Source organism: Heliangelus exortis, chromosome 10 (genome assembly GCF_036169615.1).
Source record: "Heliangelus exortis chromosome 10, bHelExo1.hap1, whole genome shotgun sequence".
NCBI classification, from domain to species: domain Eukaryota; kingdom Metazoa; phylum Chordata; class Aves; order Apodiformes; family Trochilidae; genus Heliangelus; species Heliangelus exortis.
In genome coordinates, this window is record NC_092431.1 from 19,378,237 (window position 1) to 19,398,046 (window position 19,810).

Below are 19,810 nucleotides of genomic sequence, written 5' to 3' on the forward strand. Positions count from 1 at the left end.
AAAGTAAAAGGAAATAGTACTTTAAAATTTAATGCAGACTACGCTTAATCGACACCAATTTTATTACTGGTTAATCCTCAAATAGTAGCATGTATAATATATAAAATATCCAGAAGGGAAGCCACCACCATTAACACCACCAACAACAACAAAAATTCAATAAATCAGAATCCTTAATTTAATAACTAGCAGCTTTTTTTAATTACAGTTGGGTAGCGTTCACTGGGCTAAGAATGCAATTGTGTGCCTTGATGCAGCATTAGCAGCTCAGAATAAAATGCTTCTTTATCTTTCTGTAGCATTTAAGAGAAATGATGGTAAAATACTTTGCCATTGGCTGTTGTAGTTGGCTTTTCCTGGAAAAGAACCTTAATGTATGCATGAACTTTGTGTTTGGAGGAAGAAGCGTAACATCAGGGGAGCATATTAACTTCACAAAGGTTGCTGAACATGGTCTGGATTATTTGATGGGTTTAGAAATATTTGTCATCTTTTACATGCTGCAGAGCATTTTATCATTTGTTCTTTATGTAATAATTCCACTAAATCATAGACGTGCCAAACATGGAAAATAATGTTTTGTTGCTTCACATGTTTAGCAGAGGTTGTAGGTAGCATCCAAGATGCACGTGTTCAGTGCCTGTTAAACTGCTCAGGCTTTGCTGAAAATGAGTTTGTCAATAATGGGTTTTACTGAGTACTTATCTCAGTACAGTATCTTTTACTGAGATGCTTATCTCAGATGTTCCAGTCAGGAAAAGATGCCTTCCCCACAAATATCAGTCATGTGCTTTCTCTTAACTGGGCAGGGAGAGGAAATTCATGTTTCTGTGCCACAGGTAGATTGTACAGAATCCAGAGAGATGAAGCCCTTTTTACTTGTTGTTTGAGGGCTTCTTTTCACCTTCCTTTTCAGAGAGAAAAAGCTACTTAAATGAATGGCACCCATGATTGATTACTTACTGAATTATAAAGATGCAACTTTAAAGGTTATTGGGATATCATAACATTACTAGGTTATACATATGGAGATTTTCTGATGACTTGGGACTGAGATTGATCATGGATGAAATGCACATGCAAAAGTTTTTATTGGACTTTCAATGTAAGGTGCTAAGTGCCTACTTAAAATATATGTAATTAAAGCTTCCTTTAATTAAAGTTGATGTACTTTAAATATAATCAGGCAACTGAATGTAACTCTGAAAGCATGAACTTCATATTTCTTAGCTCTACTCTGAAACATCCACAGTTGCATTTAAAAAGTTCTAGATTATTTGCTAGGGAGGAAGAATTGTATTTAATGCAGAATATTCTGATGAAACCTCAGTAATAATAAACTAAAAAGAGATTGTTGAAGAAGCAAAAAGATAAATTACCTTTTTTGGTTTTGCAAGTTAAAAGCAATTTGAAAGAAGTGTCAAGGAATTGATGTATTGTCTCATGTGCTGAAATTTTGCAGTCATTTAAGTTGAAGCAAATGTTTTTGGTGCCTTTGCTTTTGGTAGGGGGTAGCTGTTTTGATTTCCAGCCAAATGTACTGAATTATAATTATGCTCTGTCTTGGTATAGGAAACGTGCTTCGAATATGATATATTTACTGTGATATCCATGTAAGAAAAAGAACAATTTCATACTTCTCTTTGAAGAAACTTCATGGCAAATACGATGACACTCCTAAAAATAAAAAGATAGTCTGCTACCTGTAAAGTGTATGGCAAATTTAAGTAACAGTAAATTATATATATTGTAAATACATATTTTCAGACGTAGCCTTCTTTTCTATGTCATGTCAATGTGACCTAAAATATATTATATTGTTCCAGTTTTTTGGCTGGTAGCAGTATCTAACGTACTTCTGTCTGTAAATCCTTAAAAGCAGTGTTAGAATTCTGAGTGGATAGGAAGAATAAATGAGACAGAATAATATGAAACTGAAAAATTGGGTGGATTATTTATTTATTTACAGATGGCAGACTATGAGAGATTTCTACATGTTTAGAATTTTTTACGCTAGAAACGTATTAATTTAGGTTTGGATTATAGCTATATTATGTTTAAAAACTACTGTCAGCCTTGAGATATACAGCCTCATTTTCATATGGCTTATAGAATCATAGAATCATTTGGGTTGGAAAAGACTTTTAAGATCTTAAATTCCAACTGTTAACACTGCCAAGTCCACCACTAAACCCTGTCCCTAAGCACCACATTTACACAACTTTTAAAACCTCCTTAAGACAGGCTTAATTTATTTTAAAAGCTGTAAGAACTGTAAGAAAGTTAAGCTCTCTCCTCTAAATATTTGAATCACAATTTTTTAAAAAATATATGATGTGTTTTCTCATTGATTTTTAGTAAGTGCTTTCCTAGGATTTTGATTAATTTTTACTATATATGTTAGCTTAATTAATATCTGCTTTATAGAATTCTTTAAAATTCTTCAAACTGCCACACTCTTTCCTATTTACAGTATGGTCTTGAATTTTTATCTATTTTTTACTTTGAGTTAATGAGACTGACCAAATTAAACTGGAGTTCTTTTGGCATTCTATACCCTAACAATGTGTTTTTCTTGAATATTAAGTAAGATTATTAATGACTCTGTTGATGATGATAGCTCAGGGCAGGATGTGCGTATGGCAGCTGACGTGCTTCTGCAGGCATTATCACAGAAATAAACTGTTATAAATTTCAGTTCCCATTTTATGATATCTACAAAATACATGGGTAACAGTTTTGGCAGTCCTCACTTCATCTGGCAGCGTGATGAAATCTCATCCTATTATTAGCATTAGTGCTTTGCTGTAATGTTGTCATCCTTGTATCATCTCTAGATCTCTAGTTGGGGAAAATTATGGTCATTGGTCTAAGTGTTTCAACCCAGAAATACTTCTCCTTTGAAGTATGATCTTCTCATAAAGTCAATTTAAGCTTATTAGCTATGGAAAAAAAACATCTCCACCAGTCCAATGTAAGTAGCTATTTCATCTTTCTAAACTATTTTAATTTTACACATATTCCATACTACTTTAAAAAAGTCACATGCGTCTTGGTGTGATGTTCTTGTCTATCAGTATGTGGCAAGACAGAAAGGAATGATCATATAGCTGAGAAATATTTGATTAAATTACCTTTAATGGAAAATACTGTCTTGTTAAGTTCCTGCAGGAAAGTGATTTTTTTTTATTATTTTATTTTTTATAATTAGTTTTGATTTAATTTTATGAAGAAGGTTTTTCAAGTTAGGAATGGAATCAATTGTTATAACCAAAAAGGAAATTTAATTCAGAGGAAATCAAAGCCTCTTGGGTTAAATACCTGTCTCAGCTTTCAGAAATTCCATGTATCTGAAGTAAACTGGCCAAAAAAAGAAATCTAACAGGATGAAAAGGTGCATTAGTATCTGAGCTATTGTTTATCCTGGTGTCAAGGTTTTGGCACAGAAAAGCAATATAATCATCCTTTTTGTATCTATGAAAAGGCAAAATGCAGATTAGAATATACTGCTTGCAGATCAAAAGAAAAGACTCAACTAACTTTATAAAATGTTGAAAATTTTTTTTTTTTTTATCATGAACAGCAGTTCACAAGAAAAGGCTTTATTTGTGACTGGTAAATTCTTTGTACATGTAATAGAAAGAAAATTCATTTTACATATTAAAGAGAACACAGAATCATTACGTTTTTAAGTTTATTATTTTTTTTTTTACATTATTTCAATATTATAATTTGTATTATTTTTGCCTCCATATTTTAAAAGCAAACTTTTCATTTATAAGATAAATAATGAGAATATGATGATATGGTGACCTTGTGCTGAGCCCATTACAGCCAATATATTAAACATATTTTATTTTAAAAATGTACGCATATTTTATTTATAATTTTTTAGAACAGTCTTATCTGAATCAATGTTGGGACATAAAGATAGATGGTTGTTCAGGAGAAACAAAAATATTTAAAAAGGTTTTTGAGTATTTTTCAAAAAGTAAAGTATCCAGAAAGTAGAAAACTCTTGTTTGGCACAAAGTTACTGTTTTAGTAGACTAACTGATTTAATATCTAAATTTGATTTTCTTTAAAATACACCAGTGGAAGCAAAGATTAAGAAAGAGAACGAATTTTATAAGAAGCCCAGTAAAAGCTGAAAATTGGTTGCTGGAAGGTCAGCTGAAGCCTATATTATTGGTAATGCAAATCAGACCCACCTGCCTTTGAGATCATTACTTGTATTGCAGAAACTTTTAAGAGTCACAAGAACTTCATGCTTTGCATTTTTGTTGATGTATCAACAATGTCTAGAAAACTCCTCCAGTTCACTTAGCAACATTAAACTAGTGAAATAAAAGGTAAAAGATGGGACAATGTGTTTTGCATTGTTTTTTTTTTCCCTTGTATGTGCATTTCTATGAGAATATTTTAAGTTTTTTCTGATGGTTAACCTCGTCAAAGGGTGTAAGAAACCCAGAGTATCAGTTTCTAGTACACCAACTAATTTTTCCACAGAATGTGCACACAAATGTGCATGACTTTCATTTTGTGGGTTCATTTGAGAATGTACCTAGGACACAGGTAAATTAAAGGTTAATCCTTCAGTAGAACTGGAGAAGTGTTTCCTCACTGCCCACAGGTGGGAGATGAATATGCTAATTGGGCAAGCCTGACTGTGCAATGATTTGCAGGTGAAAATGTAACTGGTGATAATTAAAGGCTAATTACCTTCAGCTAGCAAGTGGGAACCAGGTGCTATAAAGCAAAAGAGATTTTTTTCTGCACCCGTTAAGCCTCCTGTGAATGAAAAGAATGTGAGACTATGTAAGGTTGCATTTTTTATCTGGCCTTGATTTTTTTTTTTTGTTTTCCTATAGGACAGCTATAAAATGGTAAGACATAGATTTGGGGAGGTTATGTCAATCTCATAATTTTCCTCAAGAGACAATAGACCAGGGTTAGACAGTGATTTTGGAAGTGTATTGGCTGCTTACATTAGCAGTAGTGCCATCACAGGCAGCATGGCCTGATCAGAATCCTGTTTTAAAAACAGCTTCTTCTGAGGTCCTCATTAAAAATGATATCTTTCAAAAGCTTCTGTCAATGACAGCTTCTAAAGGCACCCCTAATAGTGAACCCTCAGGCAGATTTACAGCATTAGAGCTTTCCATGTCCTTCCATCTTGTCTTCATGATAGGATGTTTTGGCTTTTTCAGTCAATTTTCTTTTTGAAGGCGCCAGAGTTCAGGCTTTTATTCCATCTTCTTTTCCTCTTGTACAAGGCAGGCTGGTCAGCTGAGTGCACTGCTTGCCTGAGTGTACATATCACAATAATTAGCAGTTTGAATAGCACTTGATTAATCTAAACTGATTTTGCTAGTGAACTTACTTTTTTCTTGCCAGGGGCTGGGGCTGCAGTCACATGGCCACCACAGGTGTTTGCAATGAACTTTGAGGCTTTACTAGCACTTAGGAGATCTGTTCTTAGGCTCTGGGTTATTTGTGGTACCAGTGTGTCTACTGTTCCTTTTCTCAGGCAGGCTTCCTGGTGCTGAAACCTTAAAGTTCTAACCAGGTAAGTGTTTTTTAAGCTATTCACTTTTAAAATGTGGCTTGCTTTGGCTATGGGGTCTTTTTTATCTGGTCTGACAGGTAGGATTCAATTACACCAAATCTAACACTGGAGGTATGAAAAGAGGAAAGACCAGTGTGCTAGTATTTTATTTTTAAGCAACAGTTCAGAAGTTAATATGTTCCTGAGGGACAGAAACTGTGAGAATTACTTCAGGTTAGGAAAATCATATTTGAACTGGAATGAGCAGGGAGACACCTTGATCTCATTTTCCATGTTAGTTTAAAACGTAATTGTTAGCAGATTACCTTAGAAAACTGTTTTGTTAATGTGTGTTTAAAAAACATCTATCCCCAGATGTGGCGTTAACTTGAGGTTAAAATTAATTTTGAAATGCTAGAGAGGTGTGTATGTGTGCCTATATAAAATGTATGCATTTCTTTATGTACCTGAGCTAATGGTTCTGCAGGCTGCCTGGTTACCAATGGAAGATCGGGTGGGTGGTGGGGGTATCTTTCAGATGCAGAGTTAATTTTCAGCAAGTTTGTCTTCTTGCAAAAGTGGGGAAAACACTTAGGGGCAAATGGTCTGGACAAACTCTGGCCACAGAAGGCCATGCAGGCAGGCCAGCTCACCTTCTCTCTTTTGCATTATGAATGTCAACAGAATTGATGTGTCCTTTTGAACTTTTCCTTTGATTCTGCCACATCAGCATCTTTGGCATAAAAAAATGTTCTACTAATGCTTTTGATTTTTTTTTTTATTAGATCTAATTGTAATTCTAATTTCCATTAGAAAGAGATTGTATGTTTTTATAGCTGTGCTTCTAGATGAAGGGAATTGCAATGAGTCTTTCATTTTTATGGACAAGTATGTAAATAGGAATGGTGGAATCCAATACTCTATAATGACATTGATCACTAAGTCTGATGTGGTTTTGTTCCTGTAAGTCTCTCCTGAAATATTTCACAGAAAGGAGGAGTAAGAAAAGTACTTTAAAAGGCAGCAACATAAGCTGTAGCCACAACAGTTTATATGCATTTACTTATTCAAGTATTGAAACATTCAGGTTCCCTGTAAGTCAGATCAAATGGACTTACAGAGCAAGGAGGAAATCAAATTACCTTCTTCATATTCAAAATGCCTTAGTCTGTAATCTGCAATTGTGGAGGTGGCATCTTGTGAAACTTTAGCCCTGTGATAATACTTCAGCAGCTTTGGAACTTCCATGTAAAATTTATCTTTTCCTAAAGATATGGCTCTGCTTTATTAGTTTGTTGCATCATCCTCTCTTTTTTGGACCCTTTATGCCTGGAAACACTCGTGAGAAGAAAAAGAATAGATGTTTATTTCCTGCTAGTATTCTGTTCAGTAAATAATGAGTCAAATAGCTATTCATCCAAATTTTCTCAAAGCTGCTTTATATGAGAAGGCAAGGTTTGTTAGGAAATTCCCCAAAGCAGGAGCTCTCCCCCAGTGCCTCAATTTCTGTGCATTGCCTTTGCACCCACTGGGCTGATAGACAAGGATGTCTACAAATTGTTTTAGATTTTTTTTTTCTCTGTAGCCTTTAAGAAATGTGTGAATTTTTATTCTGTTGATTGCTTTGCTCCATAATGGGCTTACTGGGATTTCTGTTTCAGGAAGATACCTGCTTAGCTAAAATAATCTTTTGCATTCAATTATATTTTAGCCCGCTTTATTTTATAGTATCTCTCTGCTTCTCACCTCCACTTTCCTTGGGGAATACTCGTCTTTCATGAGTACATGAAGAACAGGTGATGAGGAAAACAAAGTTTGAAGTAATTTTAAGAAATATTTTTTCCAAGTCAATCTGTTTTTTCCTACTGTCATGCAGTTAACAATACAAATGTATGCGTAGAGAGGAATAGTATTATAGAAATATAATAGCAACATAAAACATAATAAAAATTATTTTCAAAGATTCAGGAAATCTTGTGGATAGGAAGCTATTCTGTTTCCTCTGATATGTGTGTATGTCCTTGAATTTCACAGATCCTGAAAAACTGGTTTATCACACTTCAGTAAGTTCTTATATCCTGTTTTCCAACAGTGATAACTTAATTTTCTCATTGAAATGCTGGAAAATGCAACATTTCACAAAACAAATTATAAGGGAAACAGAAAGCAATAGAGAGGACATTTTCTTCTTTACAAAAAGGTTTATTATTGCTGTTTAAAAAAAGACATCGAAATCTGAAGATACTTTGTTTGTTTTGTTTATTTTTATATCCTGAGGGAAGGAAGGAAAGGGAGAAACAAACTTTAGTAGTTTAGTAGGCATCTCATGGAGCTCAATAGCACTGGTTAAAAACAGCAAAATGGGGCTAGAGAAAGGAAGGAACTATTCTCAAATAACATGGCTTTGTTATTATTTGATAAAACTTGGTAAAAATTTTGAAATAAGCCCTGTAGGCAACTCAATTTCCACTGTTCTTACAGTTTCTGTTATGTCTGTGGAGGATGCTAATAAAGCAGCCAAATGTGACTTGTTCATCAGAGAGAGACAGAAGATGCCTCTAGATGATATGACTGAATATAGATTCAATTTTGAAAGCTGGTGTGGGCTGCGCATTTGCCATATTCTGCCCTGAATTTTTATGAGTAAATTATGTAGGTGTATGCAGGAGACAGAGAGAAAAAACAAAGTGGTGTTTTTATTCTTTCTTAAATATGGTATGGCAGGGGCACCACCACCACCAGCAGCATCACTGGGGGGCTCAGTGTTGGGCAGTGGTGGATTCATTTTGGAGCTGGCACCAGCTCTGCCCTGCAAGAAAAAAAAAAACCCACCATGTTTCCAAGATTCATTTTTATACTTAGGAGATTTATCAAATAGATGTTATTTCACTTTGCCATGATCCATGCTTAGAAACCATTTCACCTGTTAGGGATGAGCATTTCCCTGTGTGCTGGTATTACCTGAGTTACCATGGGCTGGTTTGTTGCAATGTGATGCTCATTTACACAGCTGACCAGGTATCTTGGGGAAAACCTGTGCAGTTTAAAGCAGATCAGGATGGATTTATTAATGACACACACATAAAAAACCTCTCAGCGAAGTGTACATTCACTGAGGTTACTGATCCCTACAGTGACTGCAAAATGTAATCTATGCATTAAATAGAGGACTGTTGGGAAGAGGGGGACTGCTTCAAATTAGCTCACAAATCCTTAAAAATAAACTGTTCAAGATAATTTTCTTTAAAATGTACCATTTTCATTATTAATAATAATATATTAAGAACACATAGAAGAGAAACACTTGAGAGTTGTGTAGCCTCTAAACTGGAAAATTTTAACCACAAACCAAACAAAATTTTCAGTATGTCCATGCAGTAGAAACATGGCTGGAGTGTTTGCTTTTCAATACATGCTTTAATAATGCTGCTAACTTTTTTGTTTCAATAATGCAAAGATTTCCTAGTTGTCTTCTATTTGTCCGTGAGCATCTTTGTATACACAGGTGGGCTTTTTTCTTCCTTTCATGACAAGGCAATAGTATAAATTAGAGGCCCAGAAGTGAGTGGAGCTCAACAGCTACACTATAAAACCACAAAGCCGTGCACAAGCTGATGAGCACAGTGTTCCTTGAACAAGGGAAGATTTCAGAATGTCAACTTCCCAAAGTCTCAGGAGATCCTCACAGCCATCTCCCTGACTCTCTGCAGCTTCTTTGCCCTCTGGTCACTATCCAAACGTGTGAGCACATCTGCCTTACAGAAGTGGCTGGGTCACATCAGCCCCTCTGAAGCCTGCTGCCCTTGGGCATGTTTTGTTTAACATGGCATTACAAGGTCAGGTTGGTGTGTCTGAAGAACAGCAGCAAACCTGTTGTGTATGTTCCCAAAACTCAGGGCTACCCAGGGAATGCTGACACTGATCTATTTTGTGTTTATCTCATCAGCTGCTTTAGATACTGACACACAAACTCCAGAGGGGTCCATGGTCTTATGTTACAAGGAGTTCTTGGTGGTGTCCTTTCCACTTCCCCTTGTGTTACTCCTGTTCCCCTGCATTACAGCATCTCCATCCCTGATGCTTGTTGCCAAAGGAGCAACTGCTTATAGCTCTGCTGTAAACTATCAGTAATTCTAAAATATCCATAATTCTAAAAGGAAAAAGTGGTACCTTGAAAATAAATATTTAAAGAATCTGAAGAGCAAGTGTGACTTGAAAAAAAAAAAAAGGCAAAACAAAAGCAAAAAAAGCCCACCACAAACAAACAACAAACAGGCCCACCCCAAATATTTTCTACAGAATTGATTTAAGCAATAGAAAATGGGGTGTGAGATGTGTTTCTATTGACATAGTTGCATGTTTCCAAAATTTTTCTCATTTGAAGGTGTTGGTTAGCAAAAGGATGAAAATGTTTCTGATTTCTTTTAGAGCTACAGCAGCTAATCCAGAAGAAGCTGTGAGCATCAGAAAGTGATGTTTACCTTTTTATGTACACAAAATATTTATTAAAATATTTACTGTTGATTGATTCTAATGAAATAACATTTTTCTTCTAAGACCTGAGAAACAGTTATGCCATTTGTTTCAGTTGTTCTCAGTAATTTCTCCTTAGGAGAAGAGGAAAAATTCTAACTATTTTTCTTCAGAATTATGTTCTGATTATGAGTCTGCTTAATTCTGGCAGTTAAAAGCCACATGTTCACAGCTGCAAATACAGCTAAACATATCCTTTTAACCTGCTAGCTGTCTGTGAATGTAAATACCACTACTTACAGCTTTAATGTATCTCAAGCCCTTCAGTAATTTGTTATTGCTTACTAAATGCTTGATAGAGTTTCTAAAGTAATTAACAGAAAGGTTTGGGGTTTTGTTTTGCTTTTCTCTTCTTTTTCTTTGTTTTGAACATCTGTATAATCCCTGGAAGTCACTGCTAACCTAAGAACATGGCAACAACATGGCCATGAAAGAATAACCAGGTTTACCTCTGGCTGCAGTTTCAGTATTTAATGACTTCAGTTTGTTGCACTCCTGTGCAAAGTGCACTGGGGCCAAAACTGATACCACGTGCAGGTGAAAACCACTTGTGTATGGTGGTATTTTTAGGCTTGCTGTGTTTTTATGACTTAATTCAGTACCAGGAGATACCAGAGCTAGCAAAGTTATACAAAAACATACTATATTTAGTGTTCATTATGTTTAATACAGCAGAATATTCTTCACTGTGAAGGTGGTGAGACACTGGTTACCCATGGATGCTGTGGCTGCCCCATCCCTGGAAGTGTTCCAGGCCAGGTTGGATGGGGCTTGGAGCAACCTGGGCTGGTGGGAGGTGTCCCTGCCCATGGCAAGGGGAGGCTGGAACAAGATGATCTTTAATATCCCTTCTAACCCAACCCATTCTATAAGTATGATTCTGTGATGTAGAATTCAGATAAAGCTTTCTTTGGTTAAATACTGAACACCAAAGCACATCCATCTGACTCCTTGCATCTCATAATCACTATAAATAGATGGGAATTCGTGTTGTTCAATGAATGCTGCCATCCTTTGAACATAACAGTCTTATAAGCTCTCAAGTAACATATTTTTGAACCAAAAATATTTTAGCTGGCTCTTCCTTTGAAATATTACTAAATCTTTAAATGTATTAATTAACTGACAGTGCTTAAAAAGATACACCAATATGTTTACAGTCTTGTCCCTTGATAAGCAGAGCTTATCTTTTTGAAGGAAAAGTGTTTGGAAAAGTATTGTCAAGTAAGTGCATAATGTAAGTGTTTGGGTTTTTTTCCAGATTGAACAAGGACTTGATTTATTACCCTTGAAGAAGAAAGTTAATGTTAGCAGTAGCCTAATGCTGACATTCTCATAGACTATTTTCTGTAAAGATTTGGGATTTTTTTAACGTGTTGTTTTTGGGGTTTTTTTCTTAATGAGGATTATTTAGCTGTAAATTCATAAAATGTCTGTAGGTGTCCTTTTGAAGAGCTTGGGACCTCACAAATTATCTGAGGAGTCTGAGCTAAGCAATTTGATCTGGTTGACAGTGTCCCTGATCACTGCAGGAGGGCTGGACCAGACTACCTTTATATGTCCCTTCCAACCCAAACTATTCTATGATCATTCGTTTTCACATCACTACCTCAGCTGATAGTAGCTTTAACAAGCAATTTTTAATCAAAATGAGGCTTGTGACTTACAAAGTGGGATGCAGAAGCCCAGGCTCTAAAGAGCTGCAGGTCTGACTGCTGCCTCGGCCTCCCTGCCATGCTGCATAAAGCTTCAGCTGTTCTCCTCAGCCATCTGCAAAAGGTTCAGAAAGGAGCAAGCCATCACACAAGTCAGATGTACTCTGAGATGGGAAAAAGTGTATTTGGGGATTAGCAATTATCAGGTGTCAGGCAGCCTCGGAATGACAAGTGCCAAGTGCACTGACTCGCTCTGTGAGCAATTATGTATCAGTGGTGGTTTCAGTATCACTGCCAAGCCTGAAGTCTGAGTGACAGGAATATCAGCTGGGGCTCTTTGTGAGGGTCTGGAGGTGGTGGTGTCTGTGTGAGTGGCTTACTTATCCTAGGTGAAAGGGTTAGCATACTTCAAGATGTTTCTTCAGCCCATAACATCCGGGAGAACTTAATGTTTTTCTGTTGTTTCTTTATACTTCTATGAAGAGTGTATTGATTTAAGATGCACAACTGAAGTAGTAAGTTCCCCCCCTTAATTCCAGTCAAGTTGTCCAAGCAGAGTTCTCTATGCAGATCTCAGCAAGGACACCTGTATTACATGTAAGGCAGAGAAAACTAGTGATGTTTTTAATGAAGCAATTATTATTAGCAATGCTGGAAGGTTTAATCAGGAAGCCTGTGCTGTGAATGAGTTATACAGCCTAGGCCTGTGGATGGGTATATGGGTACTTGGGCATTTTTTCTGAATGAATTTAAGTGTGGTTAGTTTTTAGTTTGGGTACACCATGTTTGTTGGGGGGGAAGTTGTGTATTGGTTAGGTTTTAGGTTTGGTTTTTTTTTTGCTTGTTTGTTTTTTTAATAAAAACAACTTGTTGAGGAAGAGCTCTAATGTCTGAGGTTCATCAGCTCTCTGTTGTTTTTCATTACTGCTGTGTTATTCTGTAATTCCAGTGTAACCATCAAGCTCCCAAACCTGTCAGGCAGCCCAGGCTTCTGTCACAGCTGTGTGCTAGGAAAGGCAGGCAACCTGATTCCATGAAACTTGGCATTTCCATGACCCTGGGGATAAAATGTTGAGACACAAAGTAGCTGTATGTCTGCAGAGGGTAGCCAGCTACTGCACTGGCTAATCAGAGGTAGGGCTGCTCTTGCAGTTTCTCAGCTTGAATTGGTGAGAAAATTTGTAATTTTCTTGCTGGTGGGTCTGAAGGATATCAGTCTGGGATAGCAGGATATGAAGTAATTATAACTTAGATAATGGCAGCAATCATAGTATTTTATTCTGCTATTTCAGAAATTTATTTTGCATAGTGTTTTCCTCTATTGCTGCTTAAAGTGGTTGAAGTGCAGTAATTCCTGAATTTCTCTCTAAATACAGTAGCTTTTATCAGGTCACTTATTTCCTTCTTTTTCTTTGGTTTCTTTCTGTTCTTTTGGCTCTCTTTTACTTGAGACAGCTCTCATGCTTCTGATTCATCTGTGTTCTTTCTGACTGACCTCACAAAGTGCTTTTTCTTTACCTCACCTATTTCTTGTCAGTTTGAATAAGAATGTCTGAATAGTTTATATACGAATTAAGTCTAGCTCTTTGTGTTTAGGGACATTCATTACAGTTTTCAGTGCCCATGAACAGTCATAGAGGCATTTAACATTAATGCAAATTTAAATTTAGTTGACGAGGTAATAAATCACTCTCAGGGCTTTTTCCCTCTTATCTTTTTGATCTCTATTGCATTTGCTATACAGCAGACATACCTTTTATTTCCTCTTACCACTCCTACCTGATGCAGCTTTAGCAAGTATCTTTACATTTGTTTTGAAGTTAATAACCTCTTTTCTGCTCATTAAAATACTTGATCTGAGACAGGTCTTTATTATTATTGTCACTGATATGTAGAAGGTCACTTTTAAGATTTTCTGGTGGCTTTTTTTGGATCTGAAAAATAGATGGATTTGTCTCTGTGAGCACTCTAATGTTTTGCATTTAGGAGCACTCTCTAGAAAAAAAAACCACAAAACCTGCCAGCTCTTGAGGGACAAGTGACACCTGCCTGGGAGCCACTTTGTTCACTCTGAATGAAGATGTGTTTCAGATTCCCCTGTTCCCTCTACCATGGCCACTGAAGCTGAGATGTGTTAATCTTGGACCAAGAATCAACCCTTCCTTGCAGACAGTATTTTTAGATATCTCAGCACAGTGTTGCACTGATGATGATGAGGTCCTGTTCATGTGTCAGATACTACAGCTGGGAAAAAAATTCTCAAATTGCTGTACTGGCTGATAGATACCCCCACCTCTAAGTGATGCCCATCATGCAGCACCACAGTTTGTCCGTCAGGAAGGGTCTGTGAGCTGGTCTGCTGTATGTGGTCAAGGAAAGGAGCAGCTCAGCTGTATTCAAGGTCTTGCTTCTCACTTTATGCACAGGAACCCTTTCTAAACACTTGTGCAGCAGTGGCCACACTTTAACCTGCTTTATTTTTGCTGGTGCTGTTTCAGTGAACGTGTTAATCAAGTGACATTGAGCCTAATAAACCATGCCTTGGATAGCCCTTGTTTACAGAATACTTTCTACCTCATCCTAGTCTAGACCAGAGGTAGCTGTAGAAGATGGTGGATATCCCTGACAACCTCTTTAGACCTTGACCTTCTGCTGCTGGTCACTGGAATCAAACAATATTTCTAGCAGCTTCCACACAGAAGTGTTTCATTAGGGTGTCAGGCATGAAAATTGTATTGCAGCTATGTACAAACCTTTTTAGAAGAAGTGACAGCTTTTTGATTTGTGTGTCTTTAAGAATCTAGCTGAAGCTGGTGATGATATGTGACACCAAAGAGGAGAAAAGCTTTTTCACTGTAGGAGCTTAAGAAGGAGAAGTACTCTTTGTTGCTTCCCACAATCCAAATTAAGCTTTCTGCTGGGCAATTTGAGAGGCATTTTAAAACTGCAGAAAAAGAAAGCTCTTTTTCAGAACCATTGAAATATGACTCACCCTATTTAAGAGAAATGTTCCAGCTGTACTTAGAGGTTTGTCTTAGCATCTTTGAATATGTACATGGTTGTGCTAAAAAGACTGATAAGTAGTGAGTGTAAATTCTTAAGGGAAAAATGACAACTTTGGGGAAGAGGGAGGAGAGAGAAACAAACCTTTTAGTTAGACTTTATATTGTAATGTGTGCTGTGACATTTCCAGGGCTGACTAGAAGGACAAAATAAAAATAATAAAAGATAAAGATAAAATTGTTTATGTAAAAGCTTGAGGTTTTTTAAGGTGTGAATTAGGATAGACACCATTTTAAATTATGAATCTTTCATCAACTGCTTTCTGATATTCTAGATTCTCTTCTTGCTGTGCCACTTGTTTTGTAATTAAACCACTTCATATTCATAAAGTCTTTTGCTCTTAAATTTTTGTCTCTTGGGATGACTAAAATATAGCAGAGAGTTTTCAGTCTTTTATGCTCTTTTGTATAGTTTCAAATGTCTGTGATTGATAAGGGAAAGGAAGTTAGAAATGTATTTTCCACAGTAGCAGGGAAAGGTAGACATCAAACCATAATTTTGCTTTGGGTTTTTTCTCTGGCACAGTTTAGGTATTTAAATATGAAATACTGAATACTAAAAAGTCTTTATGAAGTTTCTTTATGTTCTGTGATTAGAAGGCTTTCACATTATTTCTCTAAAACTTAGTACAGATGAAACAACATGTAATCTTTTCTGTCAGTGTTTCTTAGTGAAATAAAATCTAAGCAATGCAGGCTGGAAAAAGAAGGCTGAAACCTATTCAAGAAGTAGAAACATGGCTGTACTTTAAAACTCAGTTTCTTTATGCTTAAAAGGCTGTGAAACCACAAACTGAACGTCTTGTGAAGTGAAAATATTTTTGTTCTTTAATTCACAAGATGAATGAAAGTAAAACAGCAGATGTTAAAATTTTCAGATACTTAAGACATCAAAGTTTTCTTCCTGTAACATATATGGCAGATATTTAAATAGATATCTCATTTTAAAGTCAGCAGGGGATAACTGAGAAGGATATTGCCAAGGAAGAAATAAGAAATTTGCCTAGTGCAGTCCAGTCAATATATTATTGTATGCCAACAGAGAAAGAGCAAGATTGGTATCTCAGCTTTTCAGCAGCAGTTTCTAGTCAATACCTAAATCAAAACTGTTTCATTTGTTGCTCCAGAATAAATATAATTTAGCTAAATAACTGGTTTATTCCTGAAAAAAAAAAAGACATCATAGAATCACAGAATGGCTTGGGTTAGAAGGGACCTTAAAGATCATCTTGTTCCAACCTCCCCTTGCCGTGGGCAGGGACACCTCCCACTAGATCAGGTTGCTCCAAGCCCCATCCAACCTGGCTTTGAACACTGTCAGGGAGGGGGCAGCCACAACTTCCTTGGTCAACCTGTTCCATCGCCTCACTGCCCTCAATTAAATTTCTTCATAATATCTAACCTAAATCTCCCCTCCTCACGTTTTAAACCATTTCCCCTTGTCCTCTGACTATACACCCATGTAAAAACCTCTACCCCAGGTTTCTTGTAGGGCCACTTCAGGTACTGGGAGGTTGCTATCCTTGATCCCTCCATATCCTTACCAGAGGATTAAGGTTGTGACATTGTGAGTAGAAATCTCTTTCTCCCTCAGACAATATTAGCTTCCAGTTTGTATTATTTTGTATTAGCTTCCCCAGTTTGTATTATTACTTATGCCTAGACCAACAGTTTTTAAAATAAATAAATAAAATCATCTAAGAGATCCAGTCTTGTTTGAAACAGGTCAAGCAGGAGAGTATCTGCCCTGTCCCCTGGTATTTTTTTCCATAAGGTTAATCACCTATGTGTTTAAAGTTTGCTGTGCACCAGAGTCCAGCTTATCGAAAGAGCGCAGATCTCAGCCGCTTGTATTTTCTTTGTTGTCCCTTAATGTATTTTTTCCTAAGTTGTATTTTTAAAGAGAGGGCCAGAAGGGCAGAAACAAACACACATTTATTTCTGCCTTAGAACATACCACTTGATCTTTTATTTTCTTTCAGTGCTGTATAGAGCCAGTTAAAGCTCTTCCCTGTTAGAAGTGTGTCCCATTGATCTTTTGGAGCAGCGCTAGTCTGGACCTTCAGTTCTCAGCCTGAGTTTGGCACCATGCTGATAGCTTCTGTGCTGTGTAATGGATTTGTCACAGCAGTATTTATAAAGAATCCTTTCTTGAAAATAAAGAGACATCTTCACCCTGCCTTGCCTCCCCAAAGGGGGAGGTAAGGTTAAAAAAAAAAAAAAAAAAAAAAAAAAAAAAAAGACTGAAAAAGACAGTGGCAAACTCTATAGGAAGAGGAGAAGTAGGAAATTAAGTGGGAAGAAAATTTGTTAAATCTGGTGCTTATGTAAAAGCAACAACTTCACTAAATGACAATATAGGACAAGTGGGGGAGGAACCTGGCAATTCATGTTATCATTCAAAATTAAAAAGAATGTGAGCAAAAAGATAGATCCCATCTATTCAAATGCCTAATAAACCTTTAAAAGAAAAGGTTCTGAAGACTACAGGGCTTACAGGCTTGTTATCACCCATGTTTTACAGTGACTGGATTATTGAGTATGGGGATATGTGTATGTTGATAAATTAATACTGCATTTTAAGAAGTCACATCATCACAGAGGAATTTCTGCATCAATGCCTGGTTTCTAGCTTTTTATGTAAGAATATATATATATAACCCATTTCCTTTACACTGTCACTCATCTTGGAAGCACATTGATAATTATAATTGTAAATAAGCATTATATAATTATAAGATAAATCAGCATAAAAAAATTAAAATTAGTTTTCCTGTGAATGCTTTCATTTCTGCTCTATTATAAATGATGGATTAATTTCCATTCACACCTTTTAAATACCTATAAGCAAAAGTGATGATTTCATTGCTTAAAATCCTAACTTCCTGCAGCAATTTATTTCTTGTTATTATTTAACTGCTGGTACAGCATGAATTGTGGTGTGTTATTACTAAACTTTCTTTCAAGAGGAAAAGAAAAAAAATTCTTTAGTCTGTATTTTTTTTCCCCTAGATGCATTAAAAAAGATTGATACTAACTAGAGATTAAAGCATGCTATTAGATTCTGAAGTCCTCACCTCTTGGTAATGAAAGATTTCAAGTCAAGTAACACTACAGCAGCTCAGTTAGGCTAAATTGAATATAACAAAACCTGGATTTAATATTGATTTAATCTTTGCTCAGAGAGCCTTTTGTGTTCAGCTTTGCTCCTCACAAAACTGGCCCTGCAGAGTGCCACAGGCAAGCATATTTATCTCAGAAAGAACACATTTGGGGTGTTGCATACAGAAGGGCAAAGGAAGAACTGGGAGGGTCTTAAGGTGACTACTCTTCTTTGAGCTGTGGTCAGGCAAAGGACTTGGAGGAAGGTGAACAGGATATTTCTGTGATGTAAATGTTCCTGTAGGCCTACACATATCTGCTGGGGGTACTACCACTTCTGTCATTGTGATTTGAGCAGACATTCACACCAGCCTTGCTTATCAGGACTACTACTCAAAGGTCTGCACCTCTGTGAGCAATTCACATTGGGTTTTCAGCCCTAAAAACACTTGGTAATGCAGGGAGTCACAGAAAGATGTGTTCTTATTTTGTTAGTTTTAAGTAAGGGTCTTGAGGTTTAACAGCACAATTTTTGAAGGACTTTTATAGTCTTCCTTGCATCCTCATGCAGGATATATTTTTAGTCCTCTGGAGAGAGATATTTCCCGAGACAACCTTCATCAAAGAAGGGACTGATCTTCCCAGTAACTGCCACTACTGGGATTTCCAAAATGGGGAAAAATCCAATATAAGAAGTATTGCAATTGTATTAAGATGCCTTTGAGCATCTTGGTACCTTGTTCTGAACTACCATCATTCCAGTACTTCAAAGGTACATTGTATTTTTCAACTATTCACTCCCTGGTAAGGTATTTTCTACATTAAGGAAGACTTTTTTTTTTTCTTCTTAGATACTTCCTCTTGCAAGCAATCCAAAATGCTGAATGCTACTGAGCACCTCAACACAGAAGTTCTACCTCCTCCAGTAGAAGTGATCCAGGCAATGATGAAGGTATGAAAAAGTTAATGCATTCTTATTTCTGATAGTTTTATCATTTTGCATGAATGATCATAAAATATGTTCTTATGGACTTATATGTTCTTATGGAACTATAAATACATGTGTGTATACTTTCTTGACTGCAATCAAGCTTATTTAAAATATTAGCTTTCATAATTTTACTTCAAACCTGTTTGGTGAAACAGTAACTGATTCCAAAGTTACAGTATTGATAGATGCTGTATTTACAGAAAATTGTTTTTACTGCATTATGAAAAAATCTGTAAACAGCATTTGATTTGTAATCCTGTACTTCAGAATACTTCTGTTCTAATGGTTGTATGTGGTATCTCATCATTTAAACAGTGAGCACTGAATTATATATAATTACCAGGGGTGTGGAAACCAGCACATCTAAGGTGCAGAAACCAGTTTTGTTTAAAACATGAAATCTTGCTTCATCTGGAAACTTTTTTGTTCATTTATTTCCCAATCTCAGTCTTTCTTTTTTCTTTTTTCTTTTTTCTTTTTTCTTCTTTTTTCTTTTTTCTTTTTTCTTTTTTCTTCTTTTTTCTTTTTTCTTCTTTTTCTTTTTTCTTTTTTCTTTTTTCTTCTTTCTTCTTTCTTCTTTCTTCTTTCTTCTTTCTTCTTTCTTCTTTCTTCTTTCTTCTTTCTTCTTTTTTCTTTTTTCTTTTTTCTTTTTTCTTTTTTCTTTTTTCTTTTTTCTTTTTTCTTTTTTCTTTTTTCTTTTTTCTTTTTTCTTTTTTCTTTTTTCTTTTTTCTTTTTTCTTTTTTCTTTTTTCTTTTTTCTTTTTTTTCCTTTTCTTTTCTCCCTTTGATTTTATCCAAAACCTTAAAGGGAGGTATCTACATTGTAGTTCCTAATAACTAGAGCTACAAAAGTGTTACAAGCAACAGGTAAGCTGGCTAGGGTGGAGTACAAACACCTTGATTGTACAAATGAACCTGG

At 36.0% G+C, this 19,810-nt stretch overlaps 1 long non-coding RNA gene across 6 annotated transcripts in view; it reads left to right on the forward strand.

Moving 5' to 3' along the window:
* LOC139800570 (uncharacterized) overlaps positions 1 to 19,810 on the forward strand; it is a 109,765-nt gene that overhangs the window by 41,800 nt on the left and 48,155 nt on the right. For all 6 annotated transcript variants that reach the window (XR_011727805.1, XR_011727802.1, XR_011727800.1 and 3 more), the window contains one exon: positions 18,752 to 18,852. This is a non-coding gene — a long non-coding RNA (uncharacterized lncRNA). The remainder of the gene's footprint in view (positions 1 to 18,751; positions 18,853 to 19,810) is intronic.